We start from the raw sequence: 10,829 nt of genomic DNA, 5'->3' as shown, positions 1-10,829 counted from the left end.
CGTCGTAAAATTTCAGGAAAATCGGAAAATTTTGAGAAAATTATATGAACACACTTAACCATTCATACACCATTTTATTCGTTATTTTATTCTGCATCTATCGTACGAACAAAGTGTTTTCGTATCTTTTATGGTTTTGATGTTATAGAGCAATATGTGTAGATGTTAACTTGTCAAAATGCAAAGTGCGGCTAGGTTGGAGCAACACTCCTCACGATTCGATATTTCTGTAGAGAAGACATATAAAGTACTATACATCGTTAGAAAGGTCTCAAAATTCTTAGTTTTTTCCCATATATCGCAACTTCGAATTCCAAACGGTGTGGCCTACAGGTGAGTTGTCGTCGTAAAATTTCAGGAAAATCGGAAAATCTCGAGAAAATTATATGAACACACTTAACCATTCATATACCATTTTATTTGTTATTTTATTCTGCATCTTTCGTACGAACAAAGTTTTTTCGTATCTTTTACGGTTTAGATAGTATAAAGCAATCTGTGTGATTCACTACATTATCGCGGCTGCTGGCACCAGACTTTTGCACTTTGAAATGCAAAGTGCGGATAGGTTAGAGCAACACTCCTCACGATTCGATATTTCTCTAAAGAAAACATATAAAGTATTATACATCATTAGAAAGGTCTTACAATTCTTAGTTCTTTTTCCATATATCACAACTTCGAATTTTGCACGGTGTGGCCTACAGGCGAGTTGCCGTTATAAAAATCGGAAAATCTAGAGAAAATTATATAAACACACCTAACCATTTATATACCATTTTATTCGTAATTTTATTCTGCATCTTTCGTACGAACAAAGTTTTTTGTATCTTTTACGGTTTAGATAGTATAGAGCAATCTGTGTAATTGTTAACTTGTCAAAATGCAAAGTGGGGCTAGGTTGAAGCAACACTCCTCACGATTCGATATTTCTCTAAAGAAAACATATAAAGTATTATACATCATTAGAAAGGTCTCAAAATTCTTAGTTCTTTTTCCATATATCACAACTTCGAATTTTGCACGGTGTGGCCTACAGGCAAGTTGCCGTCATGAAAATTCGGAAAAATCGGAAAATCTAGAGAAAATTATATGAACACACTTAACCATTTATATACCATTTTATTCGTAATTTTATTCTGCATCTTTCGTACGAACAAAGTTTTTTCCTATCTTTTACCGTTTAAGAGAAAATCGAGGAAAACTGGTGTGAACATTTATTGTAAAATTAGAAAATTTAAACAAATATTAAAAAAAAAATATAACTATATATAAATTTGTTTTATATTCATTGAGATCTATAAAAATCAATAAATACATATTTTTATACAAAACTTTAAAAAAACCCAAAAAAACACCTAAAAACTCAATAATTAATTATAATTCATATTATCCATATATATAAAACTGTTTGAACATCTAACAAAATTTTCGAAAAAAAAATTTCTATCATAAGGGTTTACAGTTCGAAATTTTCCCAGACTTTTGTCTTGACGATTCACACCGTAACCCGGAGCGACGCCTCGCCGCAGGTCAAAATCACGTCGCTTGGGACTCAGTCGAATACTTACGCTGTGGCCGCGCGCCTTATATAGGGGGATAGGTCGTGTCGAGTGCGATGCGAGCAAGCTTAGGCTAAAGTACGCTGTGTTGTTCAGGCGGGTACGGATATCATTCCCCGGTGTAGTTTTTACATCATATTCGATACTTTTAGTCTGTCAATGATGTATTAGCGTAACTTTTAATAATGTTGTGAGCCATATCTAGAATTATATACCACGTATATATTCGGATACTGGTTTGCGGCTATAGATAACTGGTGGAAGGATCATTCGTTTTTAAACGTTTTAAAGTCGATTGTAGTAAACGCTTGCGTTAGTATTCTATATACTCTGCACATTTTATTCAAATTGTGCGAATTTGAACATTCGCTTCATTGCGTTGTTTTAAGAAAATGAAAAATCAGCGAAAGCAGATTTTTCAATCTCACACACAGTGAAATATTCATATTTCAATTTTAAAGCGAGGACGTTTGTTTTTGGACCACAACGTGCTCTAAAATTGGTAAAGTGGTTGCGCGTCCTAAAGAATTTATTTTCTTGCGACCCGCCATATAGCCTGTCCAGACCATCGCGGTGATGGTTCGCACGGTAACCCGAGGCGACCCGTCGCTGCAGGTCAAACTGTCGTAGACCGTGCCTAGAATAATATACGCCGTATATATTCGGATGTCGGTTTACGGCCGGGTTCTGGACCTTATTCATAAGTGTTCAACCATACTGTACAGCATATCCGCGGGCATGTGTCGTTGACGCAAAGACTCTTATGCGGAAAATCAAATATACAAATGCAATCAACTCAATACTCTCCGAGCGAGAATAAAAGTGAGTTATAACGATGAATTCTTATGAATTCGCCCCGACGTTTTCAATCTAACGAAGGGTAAAGAGACTGTTTGAAATTAACTGGGTCTGAGGACCGCAAATTTCATGTACGGACCGCCGTTTCGACGGTTGTTAAAGGTCTAGCCTCTGTGTTAAGCGCAGAATATATAAAATATCTAGTCGCGATGTAAACTGTTCGTTATGTTCAGGGAATATCGTACGGTTCAGATATATATATATATATGTAAGAAAATTCGTTGTTTAGAAATATTTATCGAACTTTTCTATACAAGGTGTGGTCTCTCGGGTGACGCCGAGGGACATTTACGCACTATGCTATTATATATATATATATATATATATATATATATATATATATATAACACCCTGGTTGATCCTGCCAGTAGTATATGCTTGTCTCAAAGATTAAGCCATGCATGTCTCAGTGCAAGCCACATTAAGGTGAAACCGCGAATGGCTCATTACATCAGTTATGGTTCCTTAGATCGTACCCACATTACTTGGATAACTGTGGTAATTCTAGAGCTAATACATGCAAATAGAGTTCCGACCAGAGATGAAAGGAATGTTTTTATTAGATCAAAACCAATCGGTGGCGGGCTTGTCTTGCTCACCGTTTGACTTGGTGACTCTGAATAACGTTGTGCCGATCGCACGGTCTAGTACCGGCGACGCATCTTTCAAATGTCTGCCTTATCAACTGTCGATGGTAGTTTCTGCGACTACCATGGTTGTTACGGGTAACGGGGAATCAGGGTTCGATTCCGGAGAGGGAGCCTGAGAAACGGCTACCACATCCAAGGAAGGCAGCAGGCGCGCAAATTACCCACTCCCGGCACGGGGAGGTAGTGACGAAAAATAACGATACGGGACTCATCCGAGGCCCCGTAATCGGAATGAGTACACTTTAAATCCTTTAACGAGAATTTATTAGAGGGCCAGTCTGGTGCCAGCAGCCGCGGTAATTCCAGCTCTAATAGCGTATATTAAAGTTGTTGCGGTTAAAAAGCTCGTAGTTGAATCTGTGTCCCACACTGTCGGTTCACCGATCGCGGTGTTCAACAGGCATGTCTGTGGGACGTCCTACCGGTGGGCTTAGCCCGTAAAAAGGCGGCCCAACTCAAAATCCTACCAAGGTGCTCTTCACCGAGTGTCGAGGTGGGCCGGTACGTTTACTTTGAACAAATTAGAGTGCTGAAAGCAGGCTCATTCGCCTGAATATTGTGTGCATGGAATAATGGAATAGGACCTCGGTTCTATTTTGTTGGTTTTTGGAATTCCGAGGTAATGATTAATAGGGACAACTGGGGGCATTCGTATTGCGACGTTAGAGGTGAAATTCTTGGATCGTCGCAAGACGGCCAGAAGCGAAAGCATTTGCCAAATGTGTTTTCATCAATCAAGAACGAAAGTTAGAGGTTCGAAGGCGATCAGATACCGCCCTAGTTCTAACCATAAACAGCTTCCGGGAAACCAAAGCTTTTGGGTTCCGGGGGAAGTATGGTTGCAAAGCTGAAACTTAAAGGAATTGACGGAAGGGCACTACAAGGAGTGGAGCCTGCGGCTTAATTTGACCCTACACGGGAAACCTCACCAGGTCCAAACACCGGAAGGATTGACAGATTGAGAGCTCTTTCTTGATTCGGTGGGTTGTGGTGCATGGCCATTCTTAGTTGGTGGAGTGATTTGTCTGGTTAATTCTGATAACGAACGAGACTCTAGCCTGCTAAATAGACGTACTTTCTGGTATTGCAAAGACCCTCCGCTTCGGCTTCGGTCGTTGTTGGTTGTGGTTCTCACTACCGGCGTACAAATATATTTTCTTAGAGGGACAGGCGGCATTTAGTCGCACGAAATTGAGCAATAACAGGTCTGTGATGCCGTTAGATGTTCTGGGCCGCACGCGCGCTACACTGAAGAGATCAGCAGGTTTTCCTTGGCCGAAAGGTCCGGGTAATCCGTTGAAGCCTCTTCGTGCTAGGGATTGGGGCTTGCAATTCTTCCCCATGAACGAGGAATTCCTAGTAAGCGCGAGTCATAAGCTTGCGTTGATTATGTCCCTGCCCTTTGTACACACCGCCCGTCGCTACTACCGATTGAATTATTTAGTGAGGTCTTCGGACCGGTGCGCGGCAGCGTTTCGACATTGCCGATGTTGCTGGGAAGATAACCAAACTTGATTATTTAGAGGAAGTAAAAGTCGTAACAAGGTTTCCGTAGGTGAACCTGCGGAAGGATCATTAACGTACATTTACTATTAAGTGAATGAAACGTGTGCTATATGTCGCAATATACTGTTGCAGACTAAATGTTGTGCGCTCCCATAGTATAATATACTGTGGGCAAAAGCCTCTGGCAATGATCATTCGTTTCATTAACGTTTGACCGGAGCTAGTCGCAAAATATTGCGCAGTGTGCAAAAGCAGCGTGACGCGGTTTACAACCGCTTAGCGCTCTTATGCATTGTGTGAAAGCACTGCCATGTATATCTGCTCGGTATCGCCAGATGCCTGAGCGAATAACGAAGTTCGTTGTGAAAACGGCGTTCTTTTTGAATATTATACTTTAAACGCATAGCTCAATCAATTCTTTGGGCGCTAGATGAAAGTCTAGTGTTTTAAAGTCGATTGTAGTAAACGCTTGCGTTAGTATTTTATATACTCTGCACATTTTATTCAAATTGTGCGAATTTGAACATTCGCTTCATTGCGTTGTTTTAAGAAAATGAAAAATCAGCGAAAGCAGAGACACAGTGAAATATTCATATTTCAATTTTGAAACGAGATTTTGTATCTCGGACCGAAAAGCGAAAGCTTTACGGTGTACTAATTGTAACCATAATAATCATACTAGTTTCAGAATCGCCCGAGTTATCTTAAACGATTTCGAGGGAATCACGATCGAAACATGTATAAATATATATAAAATCACCCTGAATGGTGGATCACTTGGCTCGTGGGTCGATGAAGAACGCAGCTTATTGCGCGTCGACATGTGAACTGCAGGATACATGAACATTGACATTTCGAACGCACATTGCGGTCCTCGGATACTGTTCTCGGACCACCTCTGGCTGAGAGTCGTATAACACTACCAGACTGCCGCTTGCTTTAAACGGCTTGTCGGCGAATGATGGAGTTTCGCGTATATGCGTGCTCTTAAATAATTCACTCAACGTGTGAGCCAGTCCACTTTGCAACATCGGACATTTCCGTTCGTTGACGTTCTGTGGGATTACGGCGGGTTGTGTGTCCTAGAGATTTTATATTCTTGCGACCCTCCCGATAACCGGAAACCCGAACTCTTCGAAATGCGGTTTCGTTCCGGCAAATTTGGACGATTCAAAGGTTCTTCGTCGATTTTGTGTGCGCTTGCTTACTAACGTTTGCCAGCACATCATAATCATAATACGACCTCAGAGCAGATGAGATTACCCGCTGAATTTAAGTATATTACTAAGCGGTGGAATAGAAACTAACTAGGATTCCCTTAGTAGCGGCGAGCGAACAGGGAAGAGCCCAGCACTAAATGCCGCGGCCGGAGACGGACGCTGGGAAATGTAGTGTTAGGGAGGATCCGATTATCTCGGTGCGTTGCGGCGAGTTCAAGTCCATCTTGAATGGGGCCATTTACCCATAGAGGGTGCCAGGCCCGTAGAGACCGTTGCGCGTATCGAGAGGATCTCTCCTCAGAGTCGAGTTGCTTGAGAGTGCAGCTCTAAGTGGGTGGTAAACTCCATCTAAGGCTAAATATGACCACGAGACCGATAGCGAACAAGTACCGTGAGGGAAAGTTGAAAAGAACTTTGAAGAGAGAGTTCAAGAGTACGTGAAACCGTTCAAGGGTAAACCTGAGAAACCCAAAAGATCGAAAGGAGAGATTCAATGTTATCGTTGTCTTCCATTTATTGGCGTGCGATTGACCGGGATTCGTCCCGCGATACGCCGTCGGTTTATGCGTTAGGCGGCGTTGGCATGCACTTCTCTCTCAGTAGGACGTCGCGACCCGTTTGGTGTCAATCTACGACCGCGGCGGTAGCCTGTCATGAATTTATTCGCGTCAGACCCCGCGTGCTCCGGTCGACTGCCAGACGGTATAAACGATATGGTATAGGGTCGCTTTTAAGCGTTCGGCCGGTTGCAAGCACGGACTTCTTGCTGCGAGGTTTCTGTGCCGGCTTCGGTCGGTCAGTCGTACTCTTCGGCCGCCATTCAACGGTCAGCTCAGAACTGGCACGGACCAGGGGAATCCGACTGTCTAATTAAAACAAAGCATTGCGATGGCCCTAGCGGGTGTTGACGCAATGTGATTTCTGCCCAGTGCTCTGAATGTCAACGTGAAGAAATTCAAGCAAGCGCGGGTAAACGGCAGGAGTAACTATGACTCTCTTAACTTTGGTGGGAGTGATTGGGGTTCTCCGGGACCTCAGCTAGCAAGTGGCCTTCCTCCTCGTGGGTCCCACCGTGAGTACCCCTTCGGGGGGAAACTAAGCCACCTCTGTGAAATTTTGGGCTTAGGGGCTGCTAACCCTTTCGCCTGTAACTCAATCGGTGCAACGTCAAATAATAAGCCTCGGAACAATAATGAAAATTTAGAATTAAATTTGGGTGAACCCACTGATTTACCCCCACCGATTAATAAAGAAGGTCATAATTGTCGATTCCCTACATGTAACAAAACATTTGCAACTGTAGTAGGTCGGGGAGTTCATGAACAGAAAACACACAAAGAATGGTATGATGAGGAACTTGCCAAAATAGTGCCAAAGAAAGCAAGGTGGACGGAGGAGGAGCAGAAAATGATGGCCAAAGAGGAGGCCCTCTTAATAAGGCAAGGTGTGGGTCAGATAAATAAGGCCCTCCTCGCAGTAACACCAGGGCGTACGCTGGAAGCCATCAAAGGCCAAAGGCGATCCCCCAAATATAAAGGCCAGGTCGCAGAGTTTCTTGCTATGCCTGTGAACCAAAACACCAACAATGCATGCCCTCCAGCCACTGAAGATACCTCCAAACATGAGCTAGCTAATGCACTAAAAGCCGCTGCAGGACAGGATGCAGATAAATTTAATAGCTCTCTTCTAGTGAGCATTTGTCATAGAGCGGTAGAAATGTCAACGGAAGAAATAGAAAAGAATGTGACTGAATATCTTAACGCCACCTTTCCAATAAAAAGGAAAGTTAAGCCTCAATTAAACAAAAGAAGTAATGCACCAATAATAAGTAAGAGACAGCTGCGTAGAATAGCATACAAAAACACTCAAAAATACTGGGCTAAGAACCCTAGTAAATGCATATCCTATTTACTAGATAGCAAAACGACAACTGTCATGCCTCCATCTGATATAATGGTGCAATACTGGCAAAACTTATTAACATGCTCGTCCTCTGAAACACCAGGCCCTGATGAAGCGAGAAACGACGAGAAGTTAAAGATTCACTTCCAGCGAGGAATTCGGCCCCTGGGCCCGATGGCATATCAGTTAACCTACATAAATCTATTGGTAAATCTATTTAATGTTATACTATATATGGGTCGCGTTCCTGACACAATGACTGAATCCTATACTTCTTTGATTCCCAAAAAGGATAACGCGGAAAACCCAGGGGATTATAGACCGATAACAGTATCATCGGTCCTTACAAGAACATTAAATAAAGTACTCGCTAGGCGACTGCTTAGTGGAGTTAAGATCGATGAGAGACAGAAAGCCTTTCAAGCTGTCGACGGGTGCGCATATAACATCTTTGCGCTTGACCAGTTGCTAAGGTACCACAGGCAAAATAAGAAACCATTCTATTTAGCCTCTATAGACGTGGCGAAGGCATTAGATTCGATCTCCCATAGAGCTCTGACCGATACATTGAAATATTATAACCTGCCACAACCATTTATCAACTATGTTAGTGATCTGTATAGAAGGGGTTGGACCAGACTCCGGTTTGGCCGCTTCACCTCGGATCCCATTAGTCCGAGGTGCGGGGTCAAGCAGGGAGATCCTCTGTCTCCAGTCCTCTTTAACATGATTATGAACAGGATGATTGAAAGAACCCCACCAGAAATCGGGGTCAATGTTGACGGATGCTTCTACAATATTCTTGCCTTTGCCGACGACCTAGTCTTGGTAGCATCGTCGGTCGGAGGTTTGCAGAAGTTATTAGATCATGCCGGTCAATACATGGCTAACTGTGGCTTAATTATAAACAATAACAAGTCTTTTACAGTTACGGTCAAGAACGTGCCGCACGTCAAAAAGTCGATTATAGATAGAACAACTACATTTAGCTGCAACGGTCAAACACTACCCGCACTCACAAGAGTGGATAGCTGGAGCTACCTCGGTGTCCAGTTCAATCCCGAAGGTGCAAACCTAGGGAACATGAGATTAAAATTACTAACAATCATTGACAAATTAACTAAGGCACCGTTAAAACCTCAACAAAAACTTTTTGTACTACGAACTGTAGGCATACCCAGAATACTCCACCAACTAGTATTGGGTCATGCAAAAATCGGGCACCTCAAAACGCTGGACGAATTGATAAGAAAAGCCATAAGATCATGGCTAAGACTACCCAATGACGTAACATTAGCGTACTTTTATGCCCACTGTAGAGAGGGCGGTTTATCAATTCCATCCCTTAGGTGGCTCGTACCCCTTAGGCGCACAAATAGAATCCAGAACTTGAACTCTACCGAATCAAGCTTCCACAAGCTCGAAATCGCAAAATGTGAGAAAATGCTACATGACAACAACACCGTCATAAGCTCTCAAAAAGAACTGGATGAGAAATGGGCCCGCACACTTCATAAGTCAGTGGACGGAAACCCACTTAAACACTCAGCCAAAACACCATCCCAACATCGATGGATTACAGGGGGCAACAAACTTCTCACTGGCAGAGACTTTGTAAACTGTGTAAAATTCAGAATAAACGCGATGCCCACAAGGTCACGTACAACGAGAGGAAGAATGGAGGACAGATACTGCAGGGCAGGTTGTAATGCCTTGGAGACACTGGATCATGTACTCCAAACTTGTCACAGAAGCCATCGCCAACGCTTTGAACGCCACAATACAGTAACCAACTATGTAAAGAGGGCACTAGAGAAATCTCATTCACAAGTTGATCTTGAGCCATCCTTCAAAACAACCGAAGGAACTAGGAAGCCTGACCTAATAGCGGCACAAGACGGGAAGGTCATAGTATTAGACACCCAAATAGTAGGAAGCTCTGCCGACTTTGCAGCTTCACATAAGAGGAAGATAGATTATTACAAGCCGCTGGTAGACATGATAAGGACAAGGTATAATGCAGCTGAGGTAAACTTCAACACGATAACTCTTAATATCAGGGGTGTTTGGTATGGAAAATCGGCGGAGTTCCTAACATCAAATAAAATACTTGGGAAGGACAAACTCAAAATTTTTCCAACCAGAGTTATCATCGGAGGACTGAATGGGTTCGCAAAATGGTCAAAAACAACGACAGTTAAGAAGAAAAAACAGGGAATTGGATGACCAAGTATATTAATGCGTGCTGCCTGCGCCACCATCCTCCAGGCACAAAACTAGGAGTTAGGTTTAGTGCGTATTGCCTTCGGGCCGAGTCCCACACTGCCTGGTCAACCTGGCGACCGGCGTGCGTAAATGCATTCCCCTCCTAGCCAAAAAAAAAAAAAAAAAAAAAAATAGCCAAATGCCTCGTCATCTAACTAGTGACGCGCATGAATGGATTAACGAGATTTCCACTGTCCCTATCTACTAGGCACCCTTGACACTTTGTACAAAAAGTATCTAAAAGAGGCACCTTTGACACTTTGTACAAAGCTGTGGTAATACCTATAGCAACATACGGCGCTGCTGCGTGGTTCGACAAGTCGTCCCACACGCACAATCTTAGAAACTTGAACGCCGCGCAAAGAATAATTCTGCTGACAATCACCAAGGCGTGCCGTACCACCGCAACAAATGCATTACAAACAATAAGTGGCAAAATGCCACTAGACCTAGAAATTACACAACAAGGCATCATAAACCTTGTAAAAAGAAATGAGAAAATTAGCTGGAACATTTATAATTACAACCCAATAGCGAACCCAAGCAGGGAAACCCTCAATCTAGAGGTTAAAATGATAAATGAAGCAATAAAGCTGGAATGGCAGAAAAGATGGGAATTGGCAAATACGGGTAGGATAACTTACGGTTTTATTGGCGATATAACATACGCTACAAGGAACAAGTGGTTTAAACCCAGTAGGGAGTGCGTGTATATTCTGACCGGATACGGTCCGTTTAGGCACACACTTTACACAAGGGGCGCCACAGAAGACGACAAATGTCCCTTCTGTGGAGAAAGCGAGACAAGCGCGCACATGCTGGTCATGTGCGACAGATATGATGAATTAAGAAGGCAAAGTCTCTTT

The 10,829-nt window shown here is 42.9% G+C and overlaps 2 non-coding genes across 2 annotated transcripts; both read left to right on the top strand.

Annotated features, from left to right (window-relative positions):
• Positions 1 to 2,768: 2,768 nt before the first annotated feature.
• Positions 2,769 to 4,648, top strand: LOC113378925. Its single transcript, XR_003367271.1, has one exon. It is a non-coding gene; the product is annotated as a small subunit ribosomal RNA (ribosomal RNA).
• A 685-nt stretch (positions 4,649 to 5,333) lies between these two features.
• On the top strand, positions 5,334 to 5,488 carry LOC113379009. The gene has a single exon (XR_003367320.1). It is a non-coding gene; the product is annotated as a 5.8S ribosomal RNA (ribosomal RNA).
• The last annotated feature ends 5,341 nt before the right edge of the window (positions 5,489 to 10,829 follow it).

The sequence above is a fragment of the Ctenocephalides felis genome, unplaced genomic scaffold (assembly GCF_003426905.1).
Source record: "Ctenocephalides felis isolate EL2017-DRISC unplaced genomic scaffold, ASM342690v1 CF-g0.4_SCAFFOLD_01886, whole genome shotgun sequence".
In the NCBI taxonomy this organism is placed as follows: domain Eukaryota; kingdom Metazoa; phylum Arthropoda; class Insecta; order Siphonaptera; family Pulicidae; genus Ctenocephalides; species Ctenocephalides felis.
This window is presented reverse-complemented; position numbering and strand designations above follow the sequence as displayed.